Source organism: Camelina sativa, chromosome 10 (assembly GCF_030686135.1).
Source record: "Camelina sativa cultivar CO46 ecotype springtype chromosome 10, ASM3068613v1".
Lineage (NCBI taxonomy): Eukaryota > Viridiplantae > Streptophyta > Magnoliopsida > Brassicales > Brassicaceae > Camelina > Camelina sativa.
This window is the reverse complement of record NC_141889.1, coordinates 23,858,681-23,872,068: the sequence shown is the minus strand read 5'-3', so window position 1 is coordinate 23,872,068 and position 13,388 is coordinate 23,858,681. Positions and strand designations below refer to the sequence as shown.

General features: G+C 42.7%; 1 pseudogene; it reads right to left on the bottom strand.

Moving 5' to 3' along the window:
* Positions 1-1,185: 1,185 nt before the first annotated feature.
* On the bottom strand, positions 1,186-1,874 carry LOC104719540 (protein SOB FIVE-LIKE 4 pseudogene; annotated as a pseudogene).
* Positions 1,875-13,388: the final 11,514 nt, after the last annotated feature.

The following is a 13,388-nucleotide window of genomic DNA, read 5'->3' as shown; positions in this document are numbered from 1 at the left end:
CTCATCCAATCTGAAATTTTCTCTTCTTCTGCTTCTCATCGGAGTTCTAATCGAAAAATATAGTTGCCAGAGTTCTAAACACAGTTTCGTTTCACCGGAATTTATTATTCCAGTTTTTTTGGTGAAGGAAGATGATGAATTTCACGCTTTGAATTTTTTTTTCTTCGTTTCATACACTGAACTAAATCTTTAAAATTATTTCAATTATGTTTTTCTTTTGTAATTAACTAAACACTGTATCATTTGGGTAATAACATCAAACTATAATTATTTAGTTAGAGGATATTTTTGTTTTTTTCTTTGAGGGTGACTATTACTTGAGAAGTTATATTGACTTTGTTAATTCAAGAAATTTTTTTTTTTTTTTGGTGTGATTGATGAAAATTTCTTTAAAAATGCATGCGAACTTAAAACGTATTATTTAAAATTCCTCACACAACAAGCACGATAACTAATTAATCCGGAAGTACTTGGATTATTCGGATTACCAAATAATGATTGGTGAAGCTGAAGCATATAATTTCTGGCATCTAGACAAAAAAGAAGCATATTATTTTTTGCTTCAATTTGTGAAATATTTTATATGATAATTATTAAATATTGAATTTGTGAGGAAGAGTTCCCATGTTGGTTGCATGTGTGTGCGGTGGATCCATTTTCTCTTTACACCCAAAAACTATTCATATCATCACAAGGTTTTCAGAGAGTTTTGGGCAAAACACACAAAGCCCCAATATGACAATAATTGAAACTTGTCTCTGGAAACACACCTCACTACACATGCCTTCTCTTCTCTTATCATTTTGTACATATAATTCATGACTACATTTTTACACGTCGTTATCAATCAATATCATCATCATCAATCAGTATCATCATAATTATCAATTACTATCTTTGAGTGTCTCTCATTGTCTGTTTAACAGTATTTGTTGAGAATTTTTCGTTTTATTGAATATTAATTATTTTTCGTATGAACATGCACGGAAATTAAATCTAATGCAAATCGTATTGGTAAGGTAACCAAAGTCGAAAGAAAATATTTTACAAATTAAAAAAATCAATAACATTTCTGAATCTACAATGGGCTAAAATCTTTTAGATATTTAATTAGAAAAATACAGAGTGATGTTGATCAACAAACCCGAGAGTTAATTCTCTCTTTGGGAAACATTGATTCACAAATTAAAGAATAAGTAATCAATATATATCATGAATAACAATATAGAAAATTAGACATCAATAAATCAACACACATTCCACATACTTTTTAAATAAAAATAAATAAATGAATCACCTTCCTAAGGCATAAAAAAACCTCAAATAAAATAGGAAATCATAATATATCCCAATATACAAACACTAATTACATATTATAACATAAATATACAATGTTCAATCACTTCATTCTATAGGTACTCTTATTTTCTCTCTTTTTCTTCTCTTTTTTCCTGTATGAGTTACTAGTTTTTTTATCATCATTTTTACTCTTAGTATTATTACCTTCATTTTTCCCGTTCTTCAAATTCAACGCCTTGTTCTTTTGGTGATAACGCTGATGATAATTTGGTCCAGACGAAGCGTCCGAGGCCATTGAATCATCGCTATCTTTGTTCCTCTCTTCTTCAGTTTCGCCTTTGCTGAAGTAGTTATAGATGTTATACACTTCTTGATAGTCCTGGTCCACGACCTCCTCTTCATCTACTTCAATTGGTGACGAAATATAAGTCGTCCAACCGGATTCACTACTGCTGCATTCTTCCTTCTCCATCAAGAACTCAAGAACCCTAATCTTGATGGGAGAGAGAGAGAGAAATAGAAAGAGGTTTGTGTCTTAGAGCTGTAGTTATGCATTTGCTAGGAATACGAACTCTTATGTATATATGTGCATGTGGTGGGAATAATAAGGCTGCTCGTATGTTTTTATTATTTTATTGCTGGAAGGACAGCTTATGTTCTAACATTTAAAGATATATCCGACATGATTCGAAAAAGAATAATTGTTCTTTTATGTGAGTTTTTTTGTTTCTTTCTAATTGTTTAACATGTGTCTTCTCTTAATGGCTGATTAATTAGGTTCACCAAGACTACGGTAGTTGAGAAAATTATTTTTTAAAAGTTGATGTGCATGTCTTTCCCTCATAACACCCCTGCATGTGAAAAAAAAATAACATTAATTAGGTTATATTACTAACTAATTAAACTATTGGGTGTAGCAATAAAGATGGTGAGGCCAATTTAGTTTTTCATTGTAGCATGAGGGGAATGTATCTTTACACTTAAAATTCTCTGTATACGAAACCAAACACGAACCTTCCTGAAGATTGGTACGTTAGGTTCTGATCAAACCCATGTTCTATAACATGTTAGGATAATGCCACTTTTTATCTTCTTTCTGAACTAACGTCATCATTTTGCAACCTTCTAATATATATATATAATATACACAATTGAATAAATTTTCCAAAAAAAGAAGGAAAAAAAAAATTCCAAAGAAAAAATATAAATAGATGTATTATTTTTAAAAACCATATGTCCCCAAAACACAAAAACTACAGACATTCTAAAATTTTTGAAAAGATTAAAATATTAAGCGTAAATGGTATTAATGTATTATTGATTTCTTTTAGACTCACTTAATTAACGTTACTTAATAAAAACTTTTACTTTAATTAGAAATTTTTGTTTCAAGATTTAAATGAAGATGTTCTCAAATGCAAGGGACTTTTGTACAAATAGATGTCCAAATTTGTGTGCTATCTTTGTTTGCATTCGTTTGTCTCTTTACGGGGATGATGAGTCGGTGTCCTCTTTCTTTGATCTAATTATTGGTTGATTTTATGATAATTTAGGTTCGATAGCAGAAATACACTAATTGTTATTTAGAAAAATCGTATCCATGGAAGTAGTGGTATCAATAATTCGAATTTTCTATATTATATACATAATTTGTTTTTCCTGTCGGCTAATTTTTCCATTAGATAAAAGAGAATATATAAAATGTTACTGCGATTCTGCAAATACCGCAGACTTGGCCATCGTTTAAAAGGGAAATTAAAGAATTGGGCAAGGTTCTAGATGGTTCTTTTGGAGTGGAAGATTGTCTTGGAGAAATGTGCAAAAACAGATGAGTTCATCTCATTGTTCGAAGTGTTACTAGCAATACCCACATTAACTTTTATGTGGCGTCTGATTATTCTTTTTGGCTTACGGGTCTTTTTGAGAGTGAGAGATAACTCTGGGTATTCGGATTCAGGTTTTCGAGTTTTCGGATTTAGACATATAAAATTCATTTGAGTTTTTTATATTATCGGGTCGGGTATAAGTATTATCCGTTCAGGTTTGGATAATTCGGGTATATCCGAATTAAAAAAAAACTGTTTTTTATTTTTTTTTATAAATTATATTTTTTTTATAATTTTTTTTATATATATATAAATATTTAACGTTTTATGTTAAGACAGAGAAACTAAGATGACAAAATGATTAAAGTTGTATCCTTAAATGCTCAAGGTTTTGGGTTCAAATCTCTTTAGATGCATATATTTACATTTAGTTCGGGTGGACATTCGGCTTCAGATATTACCCGTACCCAATCGGGTATCCGATTCTCATAGGTACTGAACCCGAACCGAATCATCTACTTTGGGTTCAGGATTCGGGTCCGGATAATATGCCCAGAGAGAGTTATATCCTCTTTTTGAATGGCATCTAGAGGGTGTATGGTTAGACGCTCTGGGAGCTTATTCTTTTGTATAGGTCATGTTCACACAAATGACTTAGTTTAGGCTACAAGGACAAAATCTCCTTGTTTTGCTAGTTTCAATCGGTAGGTTGTATTACTGTTATTGCTATTTTCTTCATATATACTAGGTTTTACCTCGTGGTACACCACGGGTCTATTATTTTGTTGATATGATACTATAATAGTTTAGTGGTGCTTGTAGTCGATAGTGAATTGCATCTATATATATGCTATTAACGGTTGTTGTAACATCCGCTAACCAAAATCCTGGTTTGGAGATGTGCATCGGTCAATGTTGGAGGAGCATCGGTCGATGCAGGTTCAGCTTTTGCGTTTTAACTTAAGTTAAACGCTGCGTTTTGGGCAAAGGGAAAAGAAAACCCTTAAATCGTTTCTTTTGTCTCATTAGTCGACTTTGGCCGCTTTTGAGAGAAACGAAAGAGAGAGAGAAGAGTTCTTGGTGTTCTTGAGTGTTCTTGGTGATTTCTTGGAGTTGGAGGCTGTTTCTGTAGAGATCTATAGCTGGGATCGTTATAGGAGCTTCCTAGGAGCGTTTTTTTCCTGTGTTTGGGTCAGATTTCTTCTGTAGCAAAGGTAAGTGCATGACCATGGCTTATCTAAGCTGAAAATTCCTCTAATCTGTTTGTTATGTGTTGTTAGGTTTGTTAGAATGTTATTTGAGGCGTTAAGAAGCTTTCTTGTGGCTTGGGATCGAGTCTTGTGGTTGCAGGAACGAAGTTCCGGCATGAAACGACCTGACCCGTTTTTTTTTTAATAATAAATAATAATGATATAAATAACTATGACTAGTGGTCCCATACCCACTAGTCACCTAACCACAATCACAAACAACAACGGAATAATAATACCAATTAAATAACCAACTAAACCAATAATCCAATATTAATCCATAATAGAATAAACAACAACCAATCCTAACCATTTCAATGTCAAACAACAGGAAACCAAGGAACCGACAACCTAATAAGTTCTGAAGACCCAACTATAGCAACCTAGCAATGCACGACAACATACAATCGAGTCCCTAGAACATCTTCCTCTTCATTGCCTTGATTCCACGATCACACTTTGCCTTTACCTGCACCACAAACACAAATTGAGATGCATGAGTATTTGATAAATACTCAGTGAGGCAATCCTCCCATCTACTGGGCTATACACACAAGCAATAAGATCTCTCATGCCACAAACAACAACAATAAAACAAACCAGGAACATGAACAAGTGACCCGACACGATCCGGTTACTGTCAGAATGGTGTCAACCGATACCAGAAGGTGTCGACCGACACTGGACATCTGGTGTCGACCAACACCACTTGGGTGTCGACCGACACCTGCTCGACACCCCCGAAACCCTAACGGTGTCGACCGACACTCGCTAAGTTCCCGAGCCGTCCTCGCGTTAGTGTCGACTGACACCACATTGGTGTCGACCGACACCACAGTCGAGCAGTGATTTCCTTCGAACAAAACCTCCGAATCTCGCCTCCAAACTTCTCCTCTTCGTCCCACACAATCCCAGGAATGTATCCAAGCCTCAAGAGCTACGAAAAACTCACAAACAACCAAAAACAAACAACCAAAAAACACACAATATCACATAAACAGAGATCTTAGCTTAGATAAGCCATGGTCATGCACTCACCTCTTTGCAGGAAGATTCTGAACCACAACAACGAATCCCACCCTCCTAACAAGCCTCTAGCTCCTTCCTAGCCTTGGATCTCTCAAGAAACAGCAAAGAATCTCACCAATCTCTCTTAAAAGCTCAAGAACTCTCTTTTCTCCCTTTTCTCTCAAAAACCTCAAAGCGGCAGACAAAAATAATCCCAAAACCCTTCTGGTCGACAATTCACTTATATATCTCGGTCCAATGGTTTTTCCTACACCAAACTGGTCCAAATCGATAATTAAATCAATCTGGTCGAACCAGAAATAAGTGGTGTCGACCGACACCACCATGAGTGTCGATCGACACCCACCCCCAAACGCTAAGTTTTGGTTCGCGGGCGTTATAATTCTCCCCCACCCAAATAGATTCGTCCTCGAATCTCGAACAACACTCAGCCAAGGACTCATGTGCTACCGACTCCACGGCCTGCACTCCTTCGACCGATATACGAAAGGTCACCTCTAGGTGATAGACTCATGCTCCAGGCGTTATTTGCTCTCGACTTTTGGACTTTCTTTGTCTCATAGGCCTAAACCATGAGTTTTTATTGTCTCTTCATCAGACCTAAGTCTGCATGCCATAATGTTGGCTCCTCATCGGGCCTAAACCCGCATGCCATAATGTATAACGAAAAATCCAATATTTGTCTCTCGGGTCGTCACCCTACAGCGCGCCTTCGGATCGTCATCCGAAGTCGATATACCAACCACAATCCCAAGCCATAAAGTTTTGAAATATGGCGGTACTAGGAGAACCGAAGTCCCCCAAGAGTCGCGAGCAAACAATTCTGAACACGTCTGAGTCCTATTCCTAACCAGGTTCCCTTCCCGTGGCTCGCGTAAGACAACACAATCTCCTACCAACCACATATCCCCTCAGTGGAATACCCCATGACCACACAAGGATCATATCACTGCCCCACGGGCCGCCACGAAGGCCAAACAAATGTCCTAAACAGGATCGCCACAAAGGCCAAATAAATGTCCTAAACAGGACCGCCACAAAGGCCAAACAAATGTCCTAACAGGCCGCCACCAAGGCTAAACAAATGTCCTAAACAGGACCGCCACAAAGGCCAAACAAATGTCCTCAACAGGACCGCCACCAAAGCCACTCGTCACGAAGGACCGTCACGAAGACCATCTGTCCCGAATGACCGCCTCAACAGGCACTCTGGCTAAACAGCCTACCACGAAGGTCACACAATGGCTAAACAACGCGCCACGAAGGCCATACAATGGCTAAACAGCCCGCCACAAAGGACACACAATGGCTAAACAGCCCGCCACGAAGGCCACACAATGGCTAAACAGCCCGTCACGAAGGCCACACAACGGCTAAACAGCCCGCCACGAAGGCCACACAACGGCTAAACAGCCTGCCACAAAGGCCACACAAGCCCTCTCCTAGGCTCTCCGCCACCAAAAAAGGACAAATTCTAACTCACATAAAACTTTCTATTTTTTAGCACTTACCACATCTGGAAACTTTTCACTTATAGAAACTTCTAATTCAGGAAACTTTCCTCCAAAACACTGCCTTGCAGAAATTTTGTACCCCAAACACCACCTCATCTTGTTACTGAGTCGCACAACCAACCACCCCAAACGACCGAGTAACAAGAGAGATGGGCTGGAATACTCCATTCCCGCTCCAGCCACGGACTACAAATGGGGCCATGCTAGGCAAGCTCAAGTCGTGGCTTGCTTCTCATACCACTTCTTAAACCTTGACTTCATCCTCGCATCAGGCTCCCAAGTCTGCTCCTCCACACCATCACAGTCCCACAAGACTCTTATCAAATGAATCTTCTTCTTCCGAAGTTCCTTGATCCTCCTCTCGAGAACCCTCACTGGTCTCGCCTCCAAAGTCATGTTGGGCTGAAGATCCTTAGGTATCTTAGCCAACAACTGGTCATCCTCATGAAGACACTTCCGCAACATAGACACATGGAAAACCTTATGGAATGCACGCATAACCTCAAGTAACTCCAGCCTATATGCCACTGGTCCAACTCGCTCAATCACTCTGAACGGACCCATATACCTCAGACTCAACTTAGTCTCAGTCAATGACCTGTTCGGACCCTGCAACATGGCCATCTTGATGTACACTCTATCTCCAACTTGAAACTCAAGTTCTCTCCTCCTCCTATCGGCATAACTCCTCTGCCGATCCTGAGCTTCCTTCATGTTCAGCTTGAGAACCCGAATCTTCTCCGAGGTTTCCTGAACAAAATCTGCCCTGTATATGCTCCTCTCCCCCACCTGAGTCCAGCATAACGGTGTACGACACGACCTCCTATACAAAGCCTCATAAGGAGCCATGCTAATACTCGCCTGGTAACTGTTGTTATAAGCAAACTCTACCAAGCTCAAGTGATCTGCCCAATGGCCACCCCCATCCAACACACACATCCTCAACAAATCCTCCAACATATGGATCGTCCTCTCTGACTGTCCATCTGTCTGGGGATGATAAGCAATACTCATATGCACCGTAGTGCCCATCTCTGCCTGAAATGCCCTCTAAAACACCGAAGTGAACTTGGAATCCCTATCAGACACAATACTCGCTGGCACCCCATGTAACCTGACTATCTCCTTCACATACTTCTTAGCCAAGACTGCTGCTCCGTCAGTCTTCTTAATGGCCAGAAAATGTGCCGACTTATTCAACCGGTCCACAATGACCCAAATAGCATCAAACGTCCTGGACACTGGAAAACCCACCACAAAGTTCATAGTAATCATATCCCACTTCCACTCTGGAATGGGAAGACTCTTCAGTAATCCACCTGGTACCTGATGCTCAGCCTTCACTAGCTGACACACATCACACCTCGCAACCCAACTAGCCACGTCCTTCTTCATCCCGACCCAGTGATAGTACCTCTTGAGATCACGGTACATCTTAGTCGCTCCTGGATGAATAGAGAACATGCTCGCATGAGCCTCTCTTAGAATCTCCTGCCTCAACTCCTCATCCTTGGGCACACAGATCCGCCTATGCACCAGAATAGTACCATAGGCAAAACTATACTCTGATTCAACATCCTTTGAGGTATTTACCAGCCCCAAATCCGACTCCTGAGCCAACCACACTCTGCTCAACAGATCTGCTCTATCAGCTGCAACCAAACCCAACGGCTCCTGAGAAACCGCACACAAGCTCAACGCACTGATCTCTCCTACCAGAGAATCCATATCCTGCTCCTGAGCCGAAGCCGCCCGCTTCCGACTCAAAACATCTGCAACCATGTTAGCCTTACCAGGGTGGTAGGCTATCTCCAAATCATAATCCGCCACCAGCTCCATCCACCGCGTCTGCCTCAAATTCAGCTCGGGCTGAGTGAATATATACTTCAGGCTCTTATGATCTGTAAACACTTGTACCTTTGTACCATAAAGATAAGATCTCCAAATCTTCAAGGCAAAAACTACAACACCCATCTCCAAGTCATGAGTAGGATAACTGTCCTCATGGTTCCGCAACTGCCGCGAAGCATAGGCAATCACCTTCCCATGCTGCATCAACACACATCCTAAACCCACTCTAGATGCATTTGTATAAACCACATAGGATTCTCCCTGCTCAGGCAAGGCCAACACCAGAGCAGTAGTCAACATCTCCTTCAGGATTGCAAAGCCTTCCTCACACTCCTGTGACTAGACAAAAGAAACATCCTTCCCCGTCAACTTAGTCATAGGACGTCTACTGCTCGCAAACCCCTGCACAAATCTCCTGTAATACCTGGCCAACCCGAGAAAACTCCTGATCTCCGTGGCATTCTACGGTCTAGGCCAATCCCTGATAGCCTAAATCTTCTCCGGATCTACAAAAACTCCATCTGCAGAAAAATGTGACCCAGAAAACCCATCTCACGCTGCCAGAAACTACACTTGCTCAACTTAGCAAACAACTTCTGCTCCCGCAGCTTCTCCAGAACTGCTCTCAAATGCACTGCATGCTCTTCAGGACTCTTAGAATAAACCAGGATGTCGTCGATGAAAATGATGACAGACACGTCCAGAAACTCCTGAAACACGCTGTTCATCAATCTCATAAACGCATCTGGTGCGTTAGTCAACCCAAACGACATCACTACAAACTCATAATGCCCATACCTCGTCCTGAAAGCAGTCTTCCTCACATCTGCCTCATAGATCGGGATCTGATGATAACCCGACGCCAGATCTATCTTGGAGAACCAAGTAGCACCTCTCAACTGATCCAACAACTCATCGATCCTCGGAAGAGGGTACTTGTTCTTCACAGTGACCCGGTTGAGACCTCTGTAATCAATGCACAAGCGAAAACTCCCATCCTTCTTCTTAACGAATAACACCGGCGCTCCCCACGGTGATACACTAGGACGGATGAATCCCTTGCTCAGCAAATCCTCTAGCTGCTTCTTCAGCTTCGGCATCTCTGCTGGAGCCATCCTGTAAGGAGCCTTGGATAACGGTGTCGTTCCTGGTTCCAGTTCAATCGTAAAAGGATCAGACCGAGAAGGTGGTAATCCTTGCAACGACTGCAACACGTCCTCAAACTTCTCTACAACCTGAATACCACTAACCGTAGATTTCCCCACTGACTCTGGCATAGATATAGTAAACAAATAAGCCTCACGGTCCTTCTTGATCATCTTCCCAGCCTGAATGGTCGAGATCACGAGACTCCCTGAAGTCGGTCTAATTCCCTGATAAATCAACTTCCCTCCTGAACGCTCAAACTCCACTCTACCACTATGACAATCCAGATGAACCATATGCCGATGCAACCAGTCCATCCCCAAGATAGCGTCATACAACTCCACTGGGTTGATAACCAAATCCGCAGGCCAAGACTCTCCCACGATCTGAATATCGATACCCCTCGCTCGACCAATGACCCTCAGAAACTTGCCTCCAGCAACCCTGACAACTCCTGTACGCTCTCCGAGATCCCCCATGATACCCGCACTATTTGCGCACTTTGGGGTAATGAAGGTATGAATAGCTCTAGAATCAAACATAACGTGGGACTTAAACCCGCCCACCAACAAGGTCCCTACACAAACCTCATGTGTTGAGAACCTAACATTGTATCACAGGACAACATAAAATCCGAACTTACTAAGAATTCACAAAGACAAAGTATCAGAGATTATACATGTGATCGCCCCAGCACTGGTTCCACCAGTCTCTACAGTCGTGTAAACCCGTGCCGCCTTCTCAATCCGTGCCACCTGCTACCCTCCCGGCTGCACCTGCTGCAACGCCGCCACTGCTACCGGCTGCAACTTGGGACAATAGGTCTTGATGTGCCCTGGCTCCCTGCAATAGTAGCACACACGATCTGCTGTCGACGGGGCACTCCTCTTGGGACAGCTAGCAATCTTGTGATCCTTGCTCCCACACCTGAACCAACTCGCACCACTCGACGTCTGCCTAGCCTCCCACTTCCTCTCGGTTCCCTGCGCAGGCTTACCGCCCTTGCTAGAACCTCCCTGATGCTGAGCTCTACTAGGCTGGACTGCTGGGCTAGCCGCCACTGACTATGCCCGAATATCCTCCTCAATCCCTGTTGCAGTCTCAACCAGCTCTGCACGCGAAGCATAACTCCGCCCCCTACAGTGAACCCTCAATTCATCACGTAGGGCCCTCAAGAACCTCCTGATCTGAGCCTCCTTAGACTCCAAATCTCGACCCCCGTACCTCAGAAGTCGACTGAACTCCAAGTCAAGCTCCCGCACTGACCGAGTCCTTAGGGAAATACTTGCAGTTGAACTCCAAGATGAAGTCAGCCCAAGACATCTCCCTCTGCACTCTCCTGGCTGCCACAGAACCCCACCACAACTGAGCATCACCAGACAAATAGTGGACCCCCAATGTCCACCCAAAACCCCTCAGGACACCTTAGAGTATGGAAGTTACGTTCAACAATCCTCCTCCACGCATTCGCAGCGGTAGGATCTGTACCTCCCAAAAACCGCTCGGTACCAATATGACCCATCTCTGTCAGCATGCTGATATAACAAGAATGGACTCCCACATCCGCAGCCACTGGCTGCCGCTCCTCCCCCACCACTGGTGGCACTACCTGAGCATGAGCCGGTACCACAGGTGGCAACCGCTCTAACAACTGTGCCAGCAAATCCGCAAGATTGACACCCGGGACTCCACCCACTGGGAAACCCGCACCTAGGGCCCTAACATCACACACAAACAAAAACTCATCGTGGAATCACACTGTAGGCTCGAAGAAGATGTTCTAGGACTCCATGCCACACACAATTGACTAACTCACATAATCAATCAAGACATGCAATCCCAGACAACCCAACAGAAACCTAGTGAACCCAAACCTAGAACCGTAATGGCTCTGATACCAAATTGAAACGACATGACCCTTTTTTTTTTTTAATAAATACTAATAATATAAATAACTATCACTAGTGGTCCCATATCCACTAGCCACCTAACCACAATCACAAACAATACCGGAATAACAATACCAATTAAATAACCAACTGAACCAATAATCCATATTAATCCATAATAGAATAACCAACAACCAATCCTAACCATTTCAATGTCAAACAACAGGAAACCAAGGAACCGGCAACCTAATAAGTTCTAAAGACCCAACTCTAGCAACCTAGCAATGCCAGACAACGTACAATCGAGTCCCTAGAACATCTTCCTCTTCATTGCCTTGATTCCACGATCACACTTTGCCTTTACCTGCACCACAAACACAAATTGAGATGCATGAGTATTTGATAAATACTCAGTGAGGCAATCCTCCCATCTACTGGGCTATACACACAAGCAATAAGATCTCTCATGCCACAAACAAAAACAATAAAACAAACCAGGAACATGAACAAGTGAACCGACACGATCCGGTTACTGTCAGAATGGTGTCGACCGATACCAGAAGGTGTCGACCGACACTGGACATCTGGTGTCGACCAACACCACTTGGGTGTCAACCGACACCTGCTCGAAACCCCCGAAACCCTAAAGGTGTTGACCGACACCTCCATATGGTGTCGACCGACACTCGCTAAGTTCCCGAGCCATCCTCGCGTTAGTGTCGACCGACACCACTGTCGAGCAGTGATTTCCTTCGAATGGAACTTCCGAATCTCGCCTCCAAACATCTCCTCTTCGTCCCACACAATCCCAGGAACGAATCCAAGCCTCAGGAGCTACGAAAAACTCACAAACAACCAAAAACAAACAACCAAACAACACACAATATCACAGAAACAGAGATCTTAGCTTTGATAAGCCATGGTCATGCACTCACCTCTTTACAGGAAGATTCTGAACCACAGCAACGAATCCCACCCTCCTAACAAGCCTCTAGATCCTTCCTAGCCTTGGATCTCTCAAGAAACATCAAGGAATCTCATCAATCTCTCTCAAAAGCTCAAGAACTCTCTTTTCTCCCTTTTCTCTCAAAAACCAGAAAGCGGCAGACAAAAATAATCTCAAAACCCTTCTGGTCGACAATTCACTTATATATCTCGGTCCAATGGTTTTTCCTAAACCTATCCGGTCCAAATCGATAATTAAATCAATCTGGTCGAACAAGAAATAAGTGGTGTCGACCGACACCACCATGAGTGTCGATCGACACCCACCCCAAACGCTAAGTTTTGGTTCGCGGGCGTTACACGACGAGAAGCTTCGGGGAAAACGATGCTTGGCATGTGCATCGGTCGATGCACTATGTGTGTTGGTCGATGCTAGTGCGAGGACGACGCGGATTGACCTATGAGCATCGGTCAATGCCAAGTGGAGACGTCGGTCGACGCGATTAGGGTTTCCGCGTGAACCTTGTGCCGACCGATGCATACCATGTGTCGGTCGATGATGTTCCCTGTTGGTATCGGTCGATGCAAACCTTGTGTCGGTCGATGCAGAGTCTGTTTTGATTGTTGTTTGATGGTTAG